This window comes from Tenrec ecaudatus, chromosome 14 (genome assembly GCF_050624435.1).
Source record: "Tenrec ecaudatus isolate mTenEca1 chromosome 14, mTenEca1.hap1, whole genome shotgun sequence".
Lineage (NCBI taxonomy): Eukaryota > Metazoa > Chordata > Mammalia > Afrosoricida > Tenrecidae > Tenrec > Tenrec ecaudatus.
The window spans coordinates 108,382,699-108,406,684 of NC_134543.1; positions in this window are offsets into that span (position 1 = coordinate 108,382,699).

Here is a 23,986-nt window from a genome sequence, read left to right on the forward strand (position 1 = left end):
TAAGAGCAGACATGTATCTGAATGGTGAGAGGTAATCTGCCTAGAGGTGCCTCTGATACAGGTTAGGGGATCCATTTCAGAGCACTCAACCATTGAAAACCCATTCGACTTGGACCCACAGAGGATTGCCAAGAGTTCAAGTGGGTTGATGGTAATTTGTTCTTTTAGATTAGAAGTGTTGGGGAAAATCTGGCATAGAATGGTATAAGTCAAGTCTACAGAAAAAATGAGGATGTGACTCCTCCCAAATCACATTTCGGATCAAGAGAGGGGGAAATGGTGTATCAGTGCTGTGAATTACTTGCTGTAACTCTGTTACCTGCAATCTTTGTGATGGCCACCAAACAACTGGCTATTTGACTAGATAGGCAAACGTGAGGCACCATGGTCCACAGAGGATTGAATATCTCACTAGTAATATATAAAGTGCAAAAAGCACTCTTGTGGGATGAGAAGAATGGGTATATGGAATCCTCACCCTAACACGAGGATTGGCCAGTTTAACAATCCTGCTTAGCTGAAAACAAGCCATTCCAGAGGCTGAAAGGAGAATCTTACTAACATGAAGAAAGAAAGGTCAAGAGTAGAGTTTAACCATTGGACTCAAGACCTGTGAACTGAACCTCTTCGATCCAGGAAACAGAGAGCTGTGCCACAAGAGGTAATGGGAGCAAAGGAGAGACAGAAACAAGGACACGTGGGCAGAAGAAGGAACAAAGGTAGTAGAGCTCAGAGGCTTGTGTGAGGCAAAACAGTGGGCTTTCCAGCAGGGATTCCACTGGGCAAGGGATCTGCCTGAGGACAGGAGTCTCAGGAGCTGAGTGGCATGCCTCTGGGTGCTGGTCATTGGAACTGAGCTTTCTGGCCTTCAGAGTTAGAGTTGGGTGCTTCTCAGGTCAAGGCTTGTTGGCAAAGTGGGGTGCCTCTTGTACTTGATTGGAAGAGCAGAATGCGCTTTCTAATTCTTATAGGGGAGTTTGACCATGTGGCCAAGAGGCTGAGAGTCAGAAGAAGGCCTTCCAGCAGGTAGATATGAGTAGAGACTGTCTTGATGGAAAAAACTGTATCCAGAGTAATTTCTGATCTACTCATGTAACCTGTTACTTCCTTAATAGACCCCATAATCATGAGTATTGTTTGTGGGTGCTGAATAACCACTGCAACCAATAATCAAGAGAAGTAGAGTGGGATGGTTGGTGTCAAAATTGGAAATATGGATGAGGCTGGAGATATGTCTGACTTTTGCCTCATAAGAATCAGTCTTTGGTGGCTGACGCTGAGGCTCTTGATTCTACTCAACCACTGTGAAGTTAAAGAAGACCAGATGCCACCACCACACCACTTGTACAGATACAAATGACATCTCATCACATAAAAGGTCGTGATGGGGTCGATACGGTCAACAACACACAAGGAAAAATGAGAAATCCACCTAGTGGCTTTAGGATTTATTGAAGACGGCCAACTCAACCCAGCTTATGTACATGACACTGTTTTGTTTCCTTGAATTCAGCATTCAGTTCTATCAAGTTCTTGACTCAATTCAGTGACATATCATCCTTCTCCTCTGTCAAATAAGTAAATGTGTTTTGGGCACTTTGGAGGAGTGGGCCAGCACTGGGAGTGCTAATGTTCTCTTGCTCATGCGCTGAGAGTCATTTACCTACCTCTCTAGTGCGCCATCTAGATGATGTTCCAGTTGTCACTGATCGCAGTTCATGTCCAGATTTTGCCATCCACTTCACAGTGCCCCATGATTTGGAAAGATAAAACTCCATTAAATAAATTCAGTTTCCACTTCATCAATGATCTGATCTATAAAATGAGATGATCAGAAATGACAGATCTGACATTAGTATTCGCCATATTCGTATTTCTCTTTGATCTGACATGAAACATTCCATGAGTTGGGCCAGTTCCAGAGTATATACATTACTTGCAGACAACAAGTGGACATTTGTGTATGCCACATTGACTCTGACAGTCCAAGTAAGCAGTTTATGTAAAGTTGGCAAGGGATCTGTCAGAAGAGTTACACTTCATTTACTCTTGTAACTCTCTCTCTTCCTCCAACCAGTCCTTCTCTTAAGACAGAGACCACTGCTGTCAAGTGGGCTCTGACTCATAGCAACCGTATAGGACAGAGTAGAACTTCTCCGTATGGTTTCTGAGACTGCAGATCTTTGCAAAATGGATAGCTTCATCTTCTTCCCATTGAGTGGCTGGTGAGTTTGAACATTTGATCTTGCAGTTAGCAGTCTAATGCTTAGGAGAAAGAGCCAATGGGATTCTTTAAAACAGACACTGGAAGGAAAGAATTATGTTGAAGTCTTCCTGCTTCTAAAATATCTATGAATTGTAATATATTTCTAATCCAGATGGGCACAGGTAATGGAGATAAAGATCTCTATTATTTTATTTTGCTAGTAAATTAATTCAAATATTTGATACATTTTTCTGAACAAATATTTAGAGTTTTTGGAAACCATTTTATTAGGAGTTAACTCAGACACCACACCATTCCATAATTTAATTCCATCAATCCATATTGTACAATTGCTATCAAAATCAGTTTCAAAACATTTTCTTCCTTCTTAAAATCCTTGATATCAGCTCCCCCTTATCCCACCTTCCACAAGATACCCCCCACATTGAAACCTTATTCTAGTTATTGTCTCTATAAACTCATCTATCCTGGGTATTATACACCAAAAAACATATTTAAGCATAGAACAAAGATTCAAGAAGGCTACCCACAATGACAAAATACAACAGAGATAAACCCCAATATGAAAAACAGAACAAAACAAACAGAAAATATTAAAAACAGATCAAGCACAAAGTGTATCAGATGGGTGATCAAGTAACAAGATTTTAACTGTTAGGTCAAATTTATCATTTTAAATTACTATAGTCAATTCATAATGTACTTGTGGATGCTTTCCTCAAAACTCAGACCTTCAAGGTGGCAAGTGCTGCTCTCAGTGTTGGACTGCAAACCACATGTTTGATGGTTCAAACTCACCAGCTGCTCCAAGGGATAAATATGTGGCTTTCCACTCGTGTAAAGATTTAAGCCTTCAGATCTTACATAGGATCACAATGAATTGGGATTAACTCAAAGGCAATAGGTGGTCTGATGACATCTATTCTTTCTACTTAATTTAATGCCAAAATTGATGGGTCCCTTAAAGATGAATCAAGTAACCTAGCTGCACAAAATGCTATCAGGCAGTGAAGGTGCATTCAAAGCTAAAAGACATAGCCTGTGCCTCGGAAAAACTTATCATGCATTCAGAGAGACCCACAGTACTCATACGAACACCTGTTAATATTTGACAGTATAAAAAGAACAATTAATTGAGGTGGATAAACTGGATAAAAGGCAAAAACAATTAAAGCTCTAGTGAAACTCATCAGAAAAGCCTTCCTGGAATCCCACTTCGGAAAACTTTTTCTGTGCCATCAATTTACTTTCTGTAAAAACACCACTCTTTAGTTTCATAATGAAATTGAATTGATGGTTTATTATAATTGAGGTATATAAATGATATCATAAGAACAACCGCACCAGGAATATTAGGAATATAGGTACGTGACTGTTGGGAAGCAGGCAACTAGTTTTAAGTTGCAGAAATTCATGGGTTTGCAAGTGAGAATCTGCTGAATGGAAAATTCTGGGTGTAAAGGGCTTCATTCTGTCTATTTTAGGGATGGATGATAAGATGATTCCATTGATTCGTTAATAAAGAGATATTAAATGAAGTAGCTATTGTAATTTTTTATGAAAATGAAGGCAGGCTCAAAGAGAAGCTTAGATATAAGACAACTGAACATGACTCTAGAACTTCTTGTCAAAATAGCTGGAGGTTTTTGTATATCACTCATGACTCCAAAACAGAGTGGTGATAAATAAAATGCTAAAAAGAGAAAATTGAAACAGCTGCATAAAAAGGAAAAAAGAGAAACCTTTCTGTGGCCCAGAAGTAGAGCAAAAATGTGAAAGTGTGAATCAAGCTCGGCTGAAGCTAGCAGTCTGCTGGGCTCAAGGCCAAACATTCTTTTGGTAAATTTTACACTTTGAACATCTGGTTCAATATCACTGCAACAGAGAACTTAGACTACGTCTGCAAGATAAACATTGTACTGGATTATGGAAGATTTACACTCTACAAAATACACCATTTCAGAGCAAATTCACTGGGTCTACCAGACTCTTGGGCATTCACCTTAGTTGTATCATGTATATAGCATGAGCTCATTCCTAGAAATAGCCAACCTGTGCGATTTCTATTTGGGGGTAATTGTGCATGCACAGATGACCCCAGCAGACTGACCAATGTCCACATCCCATGAGATCTTTCTCCCTCGAGCCAGCTTTCCGAGTGTCACCTCTAATATACTTCCTGAAGCCAGGCTAAGACATGCCCGTAGACCCTCTCTTGGCTCCAGTGATGGTCCAGTAAAAGTCATTCAGAAGGTAATCTTTCTCAAGTAGAAGACTTTCTCGAAGGTTTTCAAGGTGGGACATCTTGATGTTTATTAGAGGAAAGACAAACAAAATAACAGCTGTTATCACATTTGCATAGGAAAAGCATACAGTTATATGCAAATGGCAGAGACCGTTTTGATCTTAATACAAAATTATGAGTTGTGAAAGTCCACATTTCCTAGTGAACTCGCAGCCATAATAAACAAAGCTTCTCAAGGATGACTAATGAGACAGTGGGCAACATGCAAGCTCACTCCTCTTGTGCATCGTTAGTTATACGTGCTCTTTGTCCTGCCAGCCCCTCTCTGCTCATTCATTCAGTGAACATATGTTGGCTGTTTACCACGAACCAGGCTGTGCTGAGTATAGGGCAGAGAAGAATGAACAAGACCCTATAAGTACCCTGAGGAGAAGTTTGCCCATGTGTGTCTTTGAAAGGAAACATGTATGGAATACATGAGGAGTGGAAGAATACTGCTGCTTGGTTGGCTAGGAGATTTCTCAAGCACCATGTCGAAAGAGACATGAGATTGATATGATTATAAACTATCTTTCAAATAAATAAATGTCTGATGAATGAAGCCTTGTAAGAAGAGATCGCTGAGGTAATTTTAGGTATAATGAGATTTGTTTTTAAGTAGAAACCAAGTCAGGCATCCATAGAATGCTCAAATGTTCGGCCCTGGTTGGACGCTAGCTTGGATAAAGCAGTGTCTGTGCTCACAGAGCCCCGTTGCATAGGTGTGACCAGAGAATAATGGAGATCCGAGGGACAGTCCCTGTACTCAGGCTCTTGCATGTTAAAATGACCCTTCCATGTGGTCAAGACTGTTCTTTTATTTAAAAGTACAGGTCATCCAGCCCACTTGTAGGCCACTGGACATCCCCTTACCAAAGGGTCTCGGAGAGGAGATGAACCAGTCAGGGTGTAATGTAGCAATGATGAAATATACAACTTTGCTCTAGTTCCTAAATGCTTCCCCCACCCCCACAATCATGATCCAAATTCTACCTTGCAAGTCTGGCTAGACCAGAGGATGTACGCTGGTACAGATAGGAGCTGGAAACACAGGGAATCCAGGGTGGATGATCTCTTCAGGACCAGTGGTGTGAGTGGCGATACTGGAAGGGTAGAGGAAGGGTGGGTTGGAAAGGGGGAACCAATTACAAAGAGCTACATGTGACCTTCTCCCTGGGGGACGGACAGCCGAGAAGTGGGTGAAAAGAGACGTCAGACAGTGTAAGACATGACATAATAATAATTTATAAATTATCAAGGGTTCATGAAGGAGGGGGGAGAGGGAAGGGAGGGGGAAATGAGCTGTGTCAGAGGCTTAAGTGGAGATTAAATATTTTGAGAATGATGAGGGCAATGAATGTATAAATGTGCTTTATACAATTGATGTATGTATGGATTGTGATAAGAGTTGTATGAGCCCCTAATAAAATGATAAATAAAACAAAAAATTACAGGTCTACGCGACCTTCCTTTACCAACATGCCAAACCATGAGCTACTCTTGGGGACCCATTCAGCCTTTGCCCTTTAGGAATTACAGGAACTGCAAAAATAAGTTTAAGTTAAAATGTGCAGAAAGTACATTGAGTTTTTAAACATGTCATAATAAAATGGCTGTAAGGGCCAGACAGATTTTACTGACATGGAAAACCTCAAAGCCAGCCTAAGAATGTTCTAGTGACTGTGCTATCTAAGAGATATGTTGGTATGTGTGTCTCAGCTGAAGTTAAAGACCATAGCAAAGATAGATTTGATGACATTGAACGCTAACGACCAACAGCCAAATGAATGATGGGATGACATCAAGAATATCAAACACAAAGAAAGTAAAAGATAATTAAAAAGAAGGAAAGAAAAACACCAATGTGGCCATCAAAAGAAACCCTGACGCTTGCTCTGGATCCTAAAGAAGCTAAAGCAAATGGAAGAAACAATGAAGAGAAAGAACTGAGCAGAAGATTTGTAGGGTAATTAGAGGAGACGAAGCATTATAATGAAATGCACAAGACATAGCATTAGACAACTAAGAGGGCACAACATGCTCAGATTTCTTAAGCTGAAAAATTGAAGAAAAAATTCGAATTGTAACATTGAATGATTCTACTGGAAAAAATACTCAACGATGAAAGAAAACTCAAAAGAAAATAATGGAAGGCATGCAGAGTCACTGCACAGAAAAGAATTCCTTGAGAAATTATTCATTTCAGGAGGAAGCATATGATCAAGAAACGAGGATATTGGCGTAAGTAGCCCAAGTTACACTGAAATCGAGGCTTTAGGAACATCCATTGGCAAGAAATGCAGAGCCGAAGGTGGTCCTCATCTGCACCAATACACTTGGAAGACAATTATCAGAGCAGCTGACTAGGAAAGATCTATGTATGTGCCCAATCCAAAGAAAGGGGATCCAAATGAAGGCAGAAATCATAGAACAATATTATTATCATTATTACATTCAAGTATCATTTTGCTGACGATAAGTTTAAACGATTGTAACAGTACATCAACAGGGAGCTACCAGAAATTGGAGCCAGAGTCAGAAGATGACTTGGGGTGAGGGCTACCCTTGCTGACGTGACTTGGCTCTTGACTCAGAAAGATGTTTAAACTGAATTAGGCTCTACGTGGATGAAGAGGAAGGTGTGTGTCAGGGTTGTATCCTGACACAGACTCATTCAGGATGTATGCCAAGCAAATAACTCAAGAAGCCGGACTGTCTGATGCAGAACAAAGGATCCACATGGTAGAAGACTCATTAGGAGCCGACGATGACATACTCTTACCTGCTGAGAGATAGAAGAACTGGAAGCATTCACTGGTGATGACGAAGGACTACGGCCTTCAATATCAATTACACTTCAACATGAAGAAAAACACTTCTCAAAATTGGACCAAACGCGCAAGGTTCCCTGAAGGTGCTACAGGTTAGGTGTTGGCTTCTTCACTGTAAGGTCCCTGGTTTAGACACACCAGTCACTGCAAAGAGAAAGATGGGATCGACTCAGAAACTGTATACACAGTGGTTCTCAGTCTTCCTCATGCCACTAATCTAGTGCATTTCCTCATGTTGGGGTGACCCCCCCAGCCATAAAATTATTTTCATTGCTACTTCATCACTGTCATTTTGTTACTGTTCTTAATTGGGCAACCCTGTGAAAGGGTCGTTTGACTCCCAAAGGGGTCACAACCCGCAGGTTGAGAACCACTGGTACATAGGGTCTCTATGATCAGGATTCACTGGATGGCCAGTGGGTTTGATATAGCCTGAGCCCAGTGAGTAGCATCCATAATCAACACCGATGGAAGCGGTAGTTGAGAAGTGAAATAATGTGGTCTGGTTTCAAAATATACTACAAAAGACCTCCTTAAAATGCTGACAGAACCCAAGGGGGTCAATTTTGAGGATGAAGGTGCCTCTGAGGCAAGCGTGGTATTTTCAATGTCCTCATGCACACGTGAAAGCTGGACAACTAATGAGGAAGACTGAAGGAGAATGGGTACATTTGACTGATGGTGTTCGTGAAGACTACTGACTACACCATGAACTTCCAGAGCACAAAGAAATCTGTCTTGGAAGAAGCACAACCAGAAAACTCATCAGAAGCAAACAGGGGGGAGGAGTAAGACAGGGGAAGAGCCAATACCAAGGGCTCAATAGAAAGTAAATGTCTAGAAAAGAATGAAGGCAACATATGTACAAACATGCCTCATTCAATTGATGTATGGATCATGATAAGAGTTGTACGAGCCCCCAATAAAATGATTTTAAAACAAGAAGAAGCAAACATGGGGAGATTTCACGTCACATACTTTGGTTAGGTCCGGAGGGACCACTTTTTGGAGAAGGACATCATTCTTGGTACAGTAGATCATCAAGTGAATAAAGACCAGCAGGAAGATGGGTTGACACAGTGGTTGTAATGAGAGACTCAACTATAGCAACAACTTATGAAGATGGTACAGCCCTGGATGGTGTGTTTTTCTCTGTTGTCCATGGGACTGCTTGGAGTCCAAACTGACTCAACAACACTTAAAAACAATACCAACAGGTGTGTGTGTGTGTGTGTGGGTGTAATGCATATATAAGATGAATATATATACACTCATCTTTTAAAAAAATCTCAAAGTTGTTCTGTTTTTCAAGACTCAAAAGGAGTCTGGCTGATCTAGAACACTCCCCTCTATGCCTGTCTTTGAGAGAATTCTGCTTTCCCTCTCCTGCCAGCCTACAGCTCCACTACCAATGAGTAGTCCCAGGCTGGTCCCTCTGTTTTTCAGGAAACGGAAGACCATAAAACTCGGGAGGGACATTTGCTAAGGTCAGAGAACCAAAACCCAGTGTCTTCCCTTATCCCTCCACCTAGCTGGGAAAAGTTGCACGCACGGGTTTCTAGCTGAGCGCCTGATTCATCCTGGTGATTCATTAGCTCGGATGGCACACCTGGAAAATATGGGAGGAGGTCACATAACAGTGGTTGCCCTCCTGCAGAGTGGAAATGGGCCTCAGCACAGCGATCGTGTCTAATCACTTCTCCTATCCTCTGGCTGCCCATGCATCTCAGAGCTGCCAGCCCTGGTGGCCCTCCAGGCGGCCCGCTCTCCCTTGGATAGCAGGCTTCCATTACTCTGGCACTGGCGGAGGCTCGGTTACTCACCACACTATACCGATATTAACATTCTGGTGACTGTCTATATTCCAGGGCTTTACTTCCTTCCCCTGCCAAGAACCCAGATGCGTTAAGTATCAGAATCATCTCCACCTTACACGGTGATGAAAATGGAGGTTAACTAATGGTCAAGGCGGGTACTGTGCTGTGTCTGATTCAAAAGGCAGATTTCTTTTCCACTCAGCCATACCCAATACTCTCTAGCATATTAGGGAATTTAAACTTATATTCAATTTCTCATCCCATTTTACCCAGAAACATCTCTGTACCTGAAGACCCAAGTTCAGGCTCCTGCTTCTGAAAAACACAGGGACACACACATGTTCTCATAGCTCTCTCTCACTGCCATCGAGTCGATGCCAACTCATAGTGATCCTGGAAGAAAAGTAGAATTGTCCTGAGGGAGCAGAAAGCCTCGTCTTTCTCCTGTGGAGCAGCTGGTGGTTTCAGACTGCTGACCTCAGGTTCTCGGCCCAATGCATAATTATGATGCCACAAAGGCTCTCATATACCCTCAGACAGTCTACTCACATTAAGTGCATTTCTGCTGTCTCGCTTACAATAGACAGACCCGGTTATTGTTCACAACACATTTCACTTGGGGATGGGCTTTTAAGTGCAGTTTAAATGTTTTGAGAGGTCCAGGGACCATCACAAAATGTCTAGGCATAAACCAGGGTTCATGCTTTCCAAAAATCAGAATAGGCAACTGCCAGCTTCCACACGGGGTCTGCCGGAGTGACATTCTGCTTCCAAGGAAAAAAGTCACCAACACAATGAGTGTTTGCTTTCCGATGCATGAAAGGTGCTTTTAAACAGATATGGGGAAAAGGCAAATTCACAACATTTGCTGCCTTCCTACTGATTATTCACCAAGTGGTCTCTTGTTTTGAACTCTCAAGAAGGCTGGTTCTTCTCCCACTTCACCTTTTGTTTTCCCCTGGAATATCTTTATCAGCTCCCCACTGTTCCATCTGTCTGAAGTTCCTGCTTTCCTTTGAAATGGTTCCTCAGGATGCTGATCGCAGCAGACAGCGGACTTCCCCAGCCTCCCCCAACCCCACCCCCTGCTTGCACATGCTGCGACCCATTTTCACTAATTTGTGCACTGAGCAGTGAGCAGAGGCCAGCAGAGACATTGCCTGCGAAGGACTAATCAAGTACCAACAGTGACATAGAGCTCGTCTGCATGGAGAGCCTTGTGGCCTAGAAGCTCCTCCCTCCGAGCTTTACAAATCCCCCTCCCCACCCGCACCCCCCCCTCCCCCAGGTGCTGCTCTTGAAGAAGTGGTGTGAAAGTCAACATCTTGAGACCCCACTCAGGCTTCCACAGCCAAGAACCTGCCCAGGAATTTGTAGCGATTTCTCTCTTTCAAAAATTAACATTGGATGACAAAAGCTGATTTTGTTCTTGTTGTTGGCTTTTGTTTTGTTTGTTTTTAAGTAAAGGAGAAGACGGGTGTGTTCTCTCATCCCTGGCAGATCATTTGTTGTTTTTCTCTCACCCCTCCTGCTTCTCTCGGGGTTTTTTTTTGTGAAATGAGCGAAGGCTGATTTCTAGCCGAGGATATTTCATGGCTTAGTTTCTCATCAAGATGATAAATCAGACTGGGTCCTTGAATAATTACCTTCCTGGAGCTGGACTATAATTTCCCCCGCAGAATTCATGAGGCAGTGTTCCGACTCATTATAGACAACAGTTTTCATAACTCATGCAAATATCGCATCCAACTTTTGGATAGATAGTGGAGTATTTTTAGGAATTTTCATCAATACTTAATAATGCAATTCACACTACAAACAGAACTTTGCAATAAAGAACTCAAGATAAGTGCCATTACATCAAGTAGGTGCTTCAGAGTTCCAGACTTCGTTGACAATCCCTTGGCTCAGACCCTTGATCCAAACCACGTTCACTGGCCCCGAGTCAGATCCGACTCACAGGAGGCCCAAAAGCCCAGAGGAGAGCTACCTTTATGGATTTCTGAGATTGTAACTCTTCACAGGAGCTATAAACGGTTGACCTTGTGATTAGCACCCAAGCAGACAACCCACTATGCCTCCAGCATCCTTTACCTTTGACACTGGCATCTCCACAGATGACAGTGGGCTCTAGAGCCAACATGCTCTGGAAACAAACTCACTGCTGTCCAGTTGCTTCTGACTCCTGCATCTCTGACCGAGCAGAACTGACTCTGGCTTCCAACACTGCACATCTTGAAGGGAGTCCCAAGCCGCATCCTTCCCCTATGGTGATTTTGACCTGCTGACCTTAAGTAACTGGGGCTTCTGAATGCCAGTATAATTTCCATAACTAAATTGCCGTGTGAACTTTTAAAAACAAATTGCATGTGTGTTTTCATAGAGGCATGCCCTCTACTTTCTCTATAGCCTTTTTTTGCAGCCCCTTTTGACTTTGTCAGAAAAAAATGTATCTCTATGTTCTTATGCAGCTCAGCTGAAATCATACAGATCGCAAGGTTCTTCCTTGTTTTTGTTTTTTTAATACTTGCATACTACCCCAGAGAAAAAGATTCATAAACATTACAACTACATCAATACTTTAAAAATTAATAATTATAGTACTAAATCGAAGTGAGCAGGTGACAACTACCTGACCCCAAACAAAGGATTTTTGCGTCAACAGAATTTACAGTTTAGCGCTCTGATTCCCTAGGAGTTGAAATAAATAGGGTGAGCTATCTAGCTCTTCGGATACCAGCAAGGACTTTTGCCAACAATCGAGAAGTCAATGAAATCCAGGATTTAGTCTAAAGGCCTCAATTAACAATGAAGTCTACCACGGACTGGCTGTGCCACATCAGTCAAGTCACAGAATTGGTCCGAGCTTCCGTTTCTTCTCTGTGGAATGGAATTGAGCGTGTGCGCCTCCTGGGGTGTTCGTGAGGAGTTCACAGCTCTATGCCATACATGAAGCTCATAGTACAAGGTCCGCCATTCTTGAATCAATGCCCTGATGCCGTTGGTATCAATATGTTCCGGAGCCACGCCATGTGCTGCAGAAGGCAAAGTATCTGCATGTTGTTAGGGTGCCGGTTAGGTGCCAGTTGGTTGTGACTCATAGCGACCCAGTGTACAACGAAGGGGAACACTGCCCAGCCCACCACCTCCCAGCTGATGGCTGTGGCGTGGGTCCACTGCTGAGGCCATTGTGTCAAATCATCTCATAGCGAGGCTTCCTCTTGTGTGCTGGCTCCCTCTACTGAGGTCCCATTCAGAGGACTGGTTTCTCCCGATAACCTTCCCCAGGGCCGTGAGACAGTCTCAGCATGCACCCTTTTGGGGGAGCAATTGCTACACAAATAACCACAGTTTAAGGTAAAAGAACTTAAGTGATATGTTAGTGTGTGTTAATATGATTTCTATGACGTAATAGGATGAGCTTTCAGCTGGGGAAGTGGATTGGGGAAATAAATGCCTTTGTTATGGGAACAATTTGGAGGGTAAAATTTTAAAAATATGAACCAAAGGAATGTTATAAACTGTCTCAGTCTGGGATTTGTGAAAAGCAGAAGCCAAGAAGGGATCAAGTGTTTGAGATTTTATTAGAGCAAACTCCTGTCGGTTAAAGCTGGGAGGGAGAGGAGAAGACTGACAGTGGTGAAGGAATGTTCTAGACTGCCATGGGGGTTACATGAAGATTCACAGAGGCCAGCATGGAGTCCTAGAGCTAAAGTCAATTGTTAGAGGACCCATGTCCCTCAGGCATGAACTGGTCTGAGCCCTGGCCTGGGATTAGCTGTGGATGGCCAAGCACAGTGCAGACACTCTGATGGGCTTTCCAGTGTGGTTGTCGTGGGGGTGTTGGTCAGGGACACTCCGTTCCATATGGATTCTACCTGATTGCAAAGATGATGAATTTTCTCACAACTGGACCAACAAAAACTTTGTGGTAAATGGTGAAGACATTGAAGTTGTCAAAATATCTATCATTCTACTAGAATCAATGATCAACATCCATAGAAGCAGTAGTCAAGAAGCCAGATCACTATATTGCAGAAGGAAAATCTATAACAAAAGGTATCTTTAACATTGGACAGTGTAAGATATGACAAAATAATAAGTTATACATTACCAAGGGCTCATGAGGGAGGGGAGAGCCGGGGGGAAATGAGGAGCTGATGCCAGGGGCTTAGGTGGAGAGCAAATGTTTAGAGAATGATGAGGGCAACAAATGTAAAAACATGCTTTACACAATTGACGTATGTATGGCTTGTGGTAAGAGTTGTATGAGCCCCCAATAAAATGATTAAAAAAAAGATGTCTTTAAAATTCTGAAAAGCAAAGATGTCATTTTAATTACTAAGGTGGCCTGACTTAATTCGTCTATATGAAGGCAAAAACTGGAAAATGAACAAAAGAAGATAGACGAAGAATTGACGCATATGAATTGTGATGTGACTATAAATAGTGGATATAATATGCATTGTGAAAAGGAAGAAAGAAATCTGTCTCAGAAGAAATACAATTGAATCCTTCTTGGAAGCAAGGTTGGTAAAACTTTGTCTTGCTAACCGTGAACACATCACTAGGAAAGCCTAATCCTTGGAAAAGGCACCCTGTTTAGGAAAGCTGAGGACCAGCAACAAGGAGGGAAACCCTTCATGGTATGCATCACACTATGGCTCCACGAATGGGCTAAAACTCACCAACAGTTCTGAAGGTGATGCGGGAACTGGCGGTGTTCTGTTTAATTTCTGATAAGCAAATGCATCAAACAAACAAAAAAAGTCAAACACACTGCTATATTAAAAGTAAACAGATATGTATCAATGACCTGAGGGTCCTCTTAGAGAGTGGCGCAGTGGGTTATTTGTTGGGCTGCTAACCACAAGGTCAGCAGTTCCAAACCATCAGCTGCTCCGAGGGAGACCAATGCGGTTGTCTCCTCCCATCAACAGTCTTGGGAATGCACAGGGACAGTTCTGCCTGGGTCTATTGGGTCGCTAGGAATTAGAATCAACTCCATGGCAGGGAGTTTGGTTTGGGGTCGAATGTTTATTAGTTTAGATCAGTGATGCTGTGGGTTAAGCATTGAGATGCTAACTACAAGATCACTAATTCAAACCCACAAGCCACTCCGTATAAATTAAAATTAAAAGAGGAAATCTGATAGGGTAGGCCCATATTGTGGACTCAGGAGAGAGCATAAACGTGTAGTTTGAAAACCTAGGCACTTTTACTGTTAGCTACACCTCTTACTCCAGCTTTTCGAATTAAAACCAATTGATTACAAAGTGGTGGATGCAAACCTGCTGTTTGCTTTGGAGAAACACAATGGATTCTCAAGGAGGCTGTGACATTTTTCCATAAAGAAGTGCATTGTTCTTGGTGCATGTGGTTCTTCCACATTTCTCATTTTAATTTTGTCTATAGGAGGTGACGGTGATGGGTGGTGAGGAACAGTAGGTGGGGGGAAAAAAAGAACACACACAAAAAATAGCTTAAATGGCTTGACCCAAGTATCCTATTTCTAGGACTCTACTCAGAGAGACCATCAAGAAAAAAAAATTTTTTGAATGCACTTGTAGGTTTTCACTTGATTTTTGGTAAAAACTTGGAAACGATCCAGTGTCTTGCACAAAGTAATAATTCAGTAACTTATGTTATATAAACTGCTGTGTAGCCATTTAAATGATTACTATTATGGGGGGGTAGCAAAGGAGGAGGGGCGGAGTATAATATGAAGGTGATGCGGGAACTGGCAGTGTTCTGTTTAATTTCTGATAAGCAAATGCATCAAACAAACAAAAAAAGTCAAACACACTGCTATATTAAAAGTAAACGGATATGTATCAATGACCTGAGGGTCCTCTTAGAGAGTGGCGCAGTGGGTTATTTGTTGGGCTGCTAACCACAAGGGGAGGAGGAGGAGGAGGAGGGAGAGCTACTCTCTACCCCATTGTCCAGATTGGGAAGCAATGAGTCCGCCTTTAGGTCCCTCATTTCTTCTCACTCTGTAGAAGTCATAGACGCTGGTGCACGTGTGTGTGTTAGAGGGTTCGGATATCGCTGTGCGATTGGGTCTAGCTCATGGTGACCACGAGTGTCAGAGTGGAACAATGCTCAGTGGGGCTTCCAGTGGCTGATGTTTAGCAGTAGGTCCCAGGCCTCCCTTCCGAGGTGTTTCTGGGTGGTCTCAGACCTTAAACTCTAAATCGTTGCATCACCCAGGGACTCCCACGTAACGTACTAACAAATCCTCCTTACTGTGCTTCCCACAAAAATGGCAAATACATTCAATTCCTTTTGGCTCCCCTGTTGCCATTCCCTCCAAATGAGTCATCCCCACTGCTTCCTCCTTGCTGTCCTCCTATGGCAGGGAAACTGAACTTCAGCAAACTTAATTTGTATCAGGTTAGTACTTAATTTTTGGGGAAATTCTTCAGCTATTTTCAGACAAGATTTATAAGATAATCCGTATGTACACTATCTCTCAATATTATGTCAATAATGCTGGCTAACAAACCACCCCCGACCTTGATGGCTTAAAACAACCATTATTATAAGCTGACCGAAACATCTGCGGATCGGCTGGAAGTTCATTGACCTAGATGGAACTCAGTTGGACTTACCTTCTAGCTGTATGTTGGATGCAGGCCAGCCCCACACAGCTGATCCTTCTTGGACCAACATCCTGCTGTGTAGGACGCATTCTTTTCCCACAAGGCAGAAGTGCCGTAGGGTGGACCCACTGGGCAAGCACTTTTTAAACTTCTTGCATTATCCTGGCTAATGTTGCCTTGACCAAAGCAGTGACACTGCTGAGCTAAAATGGTAACAATATACACGCAAGGGAGTCACATGGCCTAGTATCACAGCAGTACATTGGGCAAGGATGGCCTTACCTTAAAAGAAGACTATGGTAGGGTTAACCCAACCAAACCAACCCACAGCCATCGGGTCCATTCGAACTCATAGGGTTTCTGAGACTTCAAATTGTTACAGGGAAAGACTCATCATCCGCCCTGTAGGTGGATGGTTGGTTTGAGCTGCTGACGTTGGGGGCAGTGGGGGAGGGACAGGCCAACAATTACCAACAGCTCCACCAGGGCTCCTGGGGTTGGGAGAGGTTGTTCTTAAGTGTTTTCAAGTAATGACCTTATGTGCAATAGAACCCAACACTGGAAGGTCCTGGACCATCCTGACAATGGTTAATGACCTTATGTGCAATACATCCCAACACTGGAAGGTCCTGGACCATCCTGACAATGGTTGTATTTGAGCACATTGTTGTAGGCACTGTGTCCACCGTCTTGTTGGGGGTCTTCTTCCTTTTCAATGCCCATCCATTGTACCCAACATCATGGATGTTTTCTGGGGCTGGGCTCTCTGGAGAACATCCCCAAAGGACATGTGATGAAGTTTCGCCGCCTTGTTTTTTCCTAGGGAGCTTTCTGCCTGTGCTTCTTTCAACAGAGATTTGTTTGTTTTTCTGGAAGTCCGTGGTGTTTTCAATATTCATCTCCAGCACCACGATTCAAATGCTTCTATTCTCCCAGTCTTCTTTACTCAATGTCAAATGTTCACATTCAGAAGAGGCAACAATAGAAAATACCGTGGTGTGGATTAGGCACACTTAAGTTCACAGACAGACATCTTTATTCTTCAAACAATTGAAAGATGTCTTGAGTATTAGATTCACTTCATGTTATATATATATATAGCTTCCATGAACATTGATGGTGGATACACGCAAGACAAACTCTTTCACAGCATCAGCCTTCGCTCCATTGACTATGATGTTTTCTTTTGGTTGGGAGGATTTGGGTTCATTTGCAGTCTAACTTCACATGCTCCTGGCTTTCAGCAGCCAAGGTTGTGTCACCTCTAGTTCAAAGATTGTTAATAAGCCTCCCTCCAATCCTGAGGCCTAGTTCTTCTTCATATAGTTCAGCTTCTCAGATTATTATTGCAAATTACAGATTCCTTACGCATACTGAGAGGATACAACTTCATGCAGCTCTTTCCTGATTTGTACCACTGAGTATCCCATTGTTCTCTTTGAGTGACTGCCTCTCATACGTTGTACAAATTCCAAATGAGCACAGTGTTCTGGAATTCTCATTACCATGCATAGTTTGTTATGATCAACACGGTTGAATGGCTTTGCCTAATCAATAAAACACACGTAAACATCTTTCTGTTATTCCATACATTGAACCAAAATTAATCTGACTTCACCAAGCATGCCCCTGTTTCATGGCCTCTTCTGAATCTGGCCTAAATTTCTGGCAGCTCCCTGTCAATGTGCTGCAGTGGGTTAGTAGAGGTAGATTAGAGAAACAAATCCACAGAAACTCATATGTATAAGAGGGAGTTTTATATAAAGGGTAAACTGCACATCAAGAAAACATCCTAACCTAGAGCTGCCCAAGTCCACAAGTCCAACACTAGCCCATATGTCTGACACCAATCCACAAAATCCTCCTCCATCTTACAAAACACATGCAATGATGCTGACTGAGGGAGGAAAGCTGGATCAGTGAATGTGTAAGCATCTCAGTGCTGGCAGGCGTCTCCACATGGCTGCTCCAGCAACCAGGGATGCATCAGGGTAGGTCCATGCAGCTTCTCCTTGGGGATGTCTTGTAGGAAGTGACCCTTGCCAGCTGAAGCAGGGAACTGGCTAAGGCAGCTGCACCCTGGTCTGACCATCATAAAGCCAGAGACCCAAGAGCTGGAAAGGCAAAGCTCACCAAGCCATTTATCCTTCTGCCCTTCATTTAACCCCACGTGTGTTCATCGGCCAGGTGGACACAATAAACTTTAACTCCCTCATGCAGCAACAGTTGTTCAATGATATTCAGCAAAATTTGAGTGCGATGTGATGTGGATGATATTATTGAGTAATTTCTACTTTCTATGGGGTCATGTTTCTTTGGAATTGATGGAGATATGAATCTCTTCCAGTCAGTTTTCTTGTCATAGACAAGGGAGGGCTTATAGTGATTCTACAGATTGTTGAAAAATTTCAGTGGATATTCTACCAATTCTTGGGGCCTTGTTTTTTGCCTTTAGTACCATCAGTTCTTAATCATATGCTGTTTCTCAAAATGGCTGAATGTCAACCAGTTCTTTTTGACATAGTGACTCTGTATTCGCATCTATATTGGATACCTCCTGCCTCATTCACTATTTCACTCACGGAATCATTAAATGGTGCAACTCAAGGAGTGATTTTTTTCTTCTCTGTTTTCAGCTTTCAATATCCTGAGTGTGTTCTTCCTTCTTGTGTTTCTAACCCCAGTTTTTTCACTTTTCATTATAATGTGTTGTCATTTCCAGCTGCCCGTTGAATTTTCTGTTCAGCTCTTTTACTTCACCAGTATTTCCATCTACTTTACCCCCTCTCCACTCAAGACAAGTTACAGCGTCTCTTCTGACATTCACTTGGATATTTTCCTTCTTTCCGATCTGTTTAACGACCTTCTGTTGTCTTCCCCTTGACCATCATTGTCTTCATCTTTGCCTTAGGCTTCTACTTCTCAGAATCAGCTCTGGATTCCTATGTGAGGCTCATCCTTGCTTTTCCATTTGACTACAGTATATAATATGCCCCCCCCCCCTTTTCTTTGCTCTCTTTTCTTAGGCTATTTTTTTAAAGAAAAATCTCTAGAGTCTTCTATAGGATGGCTCTTCTTGCTTCTCCACACAAAGGCTCCCCAAATAAAGCAGGACCGACCGCATTCAGTCATTGTCTCTCCCCCGCTGTCACATGCTGCTCTCCTGCCACATCTCCCGCGACTCTGGCAGAGTGGAGGACATAGTGTTGTGTACCACTACAGAACTCTATTTTGTGTGATGGAATGTAATCTGAGATGATAGGATAGGCAGCCTGAACTTTATACAAATGCTCCTCCCAGCGCGAAATAAGTAATGACAGCCATGGCTCTTCTAGTGTTCCTGCAGGACATTAAGTGATGGCCATAAGGATGACTGAGCCAGGCAATGTCCACTATTACTGGTTAAAATCAGAGTTAAGCACACTGGGAGGAAGTGACCATCCCACTGCAGTGCTTTGGCTTCGAATTGGCTAAAAATGAGAACCCAATTGTGTGTCCACTGACTGGAAGGAGCTCGCAACATGAAGTCTAACATTTCACATGTCATGAAGAGATCCAAGATGAAATTTGGGAACAGAGACGGCTATTGATTCCTGCCCCCTGCCTCGCCACCCCCGGATTAGTGAAACGACCTCTCTAGGACTTCTACCCAAATGGAATTTCTGCTGAATACTTCTTGTGGGAGTTTCCAGTGAAGTATGCAAGGGTCACTCGAATAAAGCCTAGATCTTTTAGAAAAGAAAGAAAGAAAACTCTGAAAGCTGGCATGTTTTCACAGAAAGTGGAATTTAGTGGCACCAAATATTCATATTCACCTCCTCCTCACCCTGTCGCCCTGATGTTCTTCTATTGATAGACACACTTACTCCAGCAACGGATCGGAACGTCGCAACCACATGCTTTCCTCGACTCACACTGTGTCCTGCTTCTGAATCTCATTTCTAAAAGGAACTACAAAATCGCTGTCACTAAACATGTCTCATTCCTTCTGCATCTGAAGCATCTTCCCACCAAACACTTTTTCACCCCTGAGGTTCTTGATGTCGATCACAGAACACAGGAAATGATTTCAGAGACAACTTCCTCAATTCTGCCAACCATGGTGCATAACCAGTGCCACCTTGACCGCACCACAGACATTTGATCTTGTTACAAGTGAAAGGTGCTATGCCCATTGGCGCCTTCATCCCTAGAACTAACTCCCCCATGTGGCAGGAGCCCCTGCCCTTTGTCTGACACTGTGCTGTACGATTGTGGCCTGTGGGATACTATGATACTGGAAGCTATGCAGCCAGTATTTCACATACCAACAGGGTCACTCATGATAGACACGCTTCAGCAGTGCTTCCAGATTAACACGGACTAGGAGAAAAGCTTGGTGTTCTCTTTGGAGATTAGCCCATGCAAAGCATGGTCGTTACATAATCTGGTGTCCATTTGAGAGGATTACGAGTGAAGGGGTGGACTCTCGCCTGTCCATCAAGACATAACCAATGAGGAATCTGCGTGGACATGGCTTTCTCTTGAGAATTCTAGGGACTTCTGGATTTCCTCCTTGGAGGCGGGAGACATTCTCACTTTGCGCACTCCCTGGGCGATGCTCTACAGACAAGACACATGGCGCTATACCCTGGGAGCTGGAGAAGCCATATGAACCTGCCCTGATGCAACCAGACCTTTGGAGCTGGAGAAGCCATGTAGAGACCCCTGCCAGCGCTGAGATGCTTCTACCACCACTGGATTCAGAAGACTTCCAACCCACTGGCCTGTGATCTTTCTGCATTTGATGTCATTGCACATGTTTGTGAATCTGAAAAGGACTTTCTAGATGGGTATCGGACATATGGGCTAATATCAGACTTATGGACTTGATGTGGACTGGTGCTGGGATGCTTTCTTAATGTGCAGTTGCTTTTGTATACAAACCTCTTTCTTAGACACATGTGCATCTCTATGAATTTGTTTCTCTAGTCTACCTGGACTCGCACACAATGTGTATAGATCATAACAGAACATTACTTAACCCGCTTGCTTCATTTATGTGGTCAGGAGGGACTTATTTGTGAAGCAGAGGACTGATGGGGGTGAAGGAGACTCTTGGTGAGCTGTAACCCCATCAATGGACTGGAATGTGTAACAATTGTGAAAATGTCCTAAGATTGGGTAATATTTCTTGGGATACCATGAGCGGGCATCCAGAAAGGTAATTTGTAGCCCGTTCTGGTTCTGAAGCCCACTCTTAAGGACTCCTTATCACCAAATCCAAGTTGTGGCCCTTGTAATGAGATCCTGTGTCAGCATCCGGGAGGACAGGCTCCCCAGGACTTTGCCCCTTTCTCTGTCTATCTGAGACCCGGAAGGCCAGCGCAGTTAGCTAAAGAGTCTATTTGCTCAGTCACTCATGTGCCCATAAAACAGTGAATGGATTGTACATGCGCAGCTTCGAACTGAAATGGCTTTTCTCGAATGGTTTGACAAAAAGAAAAGAAAGAGAAGAAAAGGGGAAAAGGAAGAAAGAAAAGGAGGAGAGGGGTGGGAAGGAGCCGGAGGCATATGAACCCTTTAGCAGTTTACAATGGTCTTTTCTCAGTGACTTTCAGCACTGGGAACAAGGAATGCAGGCAGACCGGGAGCGTTCTGGACTCCGCTCCAGAGAGAGTGGTGAATTAGTTGGGGAGAGCAGCCCTCAGCTTCATGTGCAAAGCAAGGCTTGAATGTGGAGGTTGTGTGGGTTGACGGCATTCTCTAATCACTTGCTTCATAAAGAGGCTGCCTTCAATTCTCATTGACATCAATAGGGATATGAAATCCCTCTATACGCTTTCAGCAGATTCCTTTCACAGCACGACCACTACTGTTTCACCTCACTTTTGAAATCCTGCCATCTTTACCAGCCTTTTGGTAGTAGTTATAAATGATTGTCTAAATCAACAAGTGGGAAATCTTCCTTAGTTATAATTTGATTTAAATTAGCTTACCTTGGGATGCAGACCTCCACACGTGCAAATTACCATAAACAGCGGCTTTCTTTGATGATTTGCATAATTAAATGAAAGAATATTAAGACATTACTGTGAAGCGGCAGCCTAGGATGTCCTTTTATTTTTTAGCAAAAGACTAAGCCACCCTCCGTTTCTTACCCTTTGCTATTGTATACCAAAGCCAACCTCGCAAGGAGGGATGCAGTCTTCCAAATAGGCTCTTCTGAGATGCCAAGTCCTTCAATCGTATAGCTTTCCTTGACTTTTTCTTAACTGATAAATGGTGGAATTTCAAATATATAATGGTAGGGGATTGCAATATACCTGATTTATAAAGTATACACATAATAGGTATGTTGAAATGTAAGAACCTAAAAAAAGACAAAGTGCTTCAATTATTTTTACTTTGGAAAATACATTACACCGTGCGACTAAGCGCTGTGAGGGGGAGGACAGACAGTGTCTTCATCAAGTACCCCTGGGATTTCAAAGACATCTCCGCCTTGGGGGAGTGGGGGATGTCTCAAAAGCTTTTGAAACCTCACTGGGAAGTTGTGAAATTTAAGAAGCAAAATCGCCTGTGGCATCTTCCGTGGTGAAATCAAATGACGGGGCCAAATCCTGTGGAACAAGCTCTATTTTTAAAACCAGAAAGCAGATATGCAGAGTTCAGTGAGCATCCTTTAATTTTGTTCTTTCTGTGGCTAATTGTCCTACAGTGGAACATTCCTTCTTCGGTAAGAGTTAGAAACTCCTTGGGCATCGTTGCCTGTTCCATCATGTGGAGGGATGGCCTGTCCGTGAGACGGTGCTGTACTGTGGGAAATTGCTGGATGTCATGGTAACTTCCAAGTCCGCACTGCCTCACAGGTCATAGACGGAATTCAGACGCTCAAATCATAAGGCTCCTTAAATTAATTTAACATAGACGGCAGGAAGCAAAGGGGGAAAGGTCCATTAGGACCACACTGCTGAAATCTGCAGGGCTTATATGCTCCATTTATGGGCGCAGTGCAAAATGAAACAGTCTCTCGTTCCAAAGGCAGGGGAAACAGTCCCACTAGAAGCACCAAAACAGGAAGGTGTTTTACGAATATGTCTCGGTCCTCATCTCATTAGGTAGCCAGCTTTTGAAATGTGCCATGATTTCCTGGTTTAAAATCTCCACCAAATGGGACCGAAGATGGCCAGCAGGTATTTCCAGTACTCCTGGATACTCTGGCTGATGGGCAGTACCATGAACGCTTACTTTGCCTGCTGAGGAAGTTCTTGGTCAACGGACTTTTCTATCACTGTCCTTGTATCCAAGGTGTTCATCTTTCTAGACACATTGTCAGACGTGGCCACTGGGTTGGGAACGGCCTCAAGGTCTCTGAGTTCAGGTTTCTGATTTCTTTACCAGTGTTGCTATTTAAATCAGGTAATGTGCACTTATGATTCCCCACTCTGAATTGAACTCAGTGGGACCTGATCTCCAAGGTAAAATTGAGCTAAAGGTAAAATTGGTGAAAGGTAAAATTTATCTAAATCAAAAAAAGAAATCTCAACAGAGTTTCCTGCCCAGAGCTGTAGTGACATGATACAGATCAGAGGCTAAAGGAGACAATACTGGCAATAAGTATAAGAGGAAATAAAAAATAAGATCCACACTCTTACTATATAAAGAATGCGTATATATTCAAACACAGAAATTATGATATATCAGGAAAAAATTATAAATAGGTAATTTGGATAAGGAGGAATACATTTACCTAGCATGTGAAAAATGGGTAGACTTTATGAATAATTGATGAGATGCAAATTAAAGCAATTTATCTATTTGTAGTTCTATTTCCATCACCTTAGTTGTAATGTTTAGTTTAGTTATTGCTAATATGTGGCAATGATGAATCAGTACTCGGTACTGTGGCATACCACACAAAATAATAAGATTTATAAATCTTACATATAAGTTTTACATGAGTATGAGATTTAGAACTTTTAAGAACTTTTTAAAATATCACACTTTATTAAGCAAATATGACCAGTGGCACATGGTTGTTTATGCAAAAACATCTTAACCAAAGGCTTTTGTACAGTACTGAAAGCTGAAGCCAAGTAGGCAAACCAAAAATATGATGGCTGGATGATTCAGGAGGAGCGAAGGAATTTCAAAAAGTTCATGAAAAAATTCCAATATTTTAAAATTCTGTTTTTCCACTAACTTTTTGTATGGTGCACGAAATACACGACCTTAAAAGT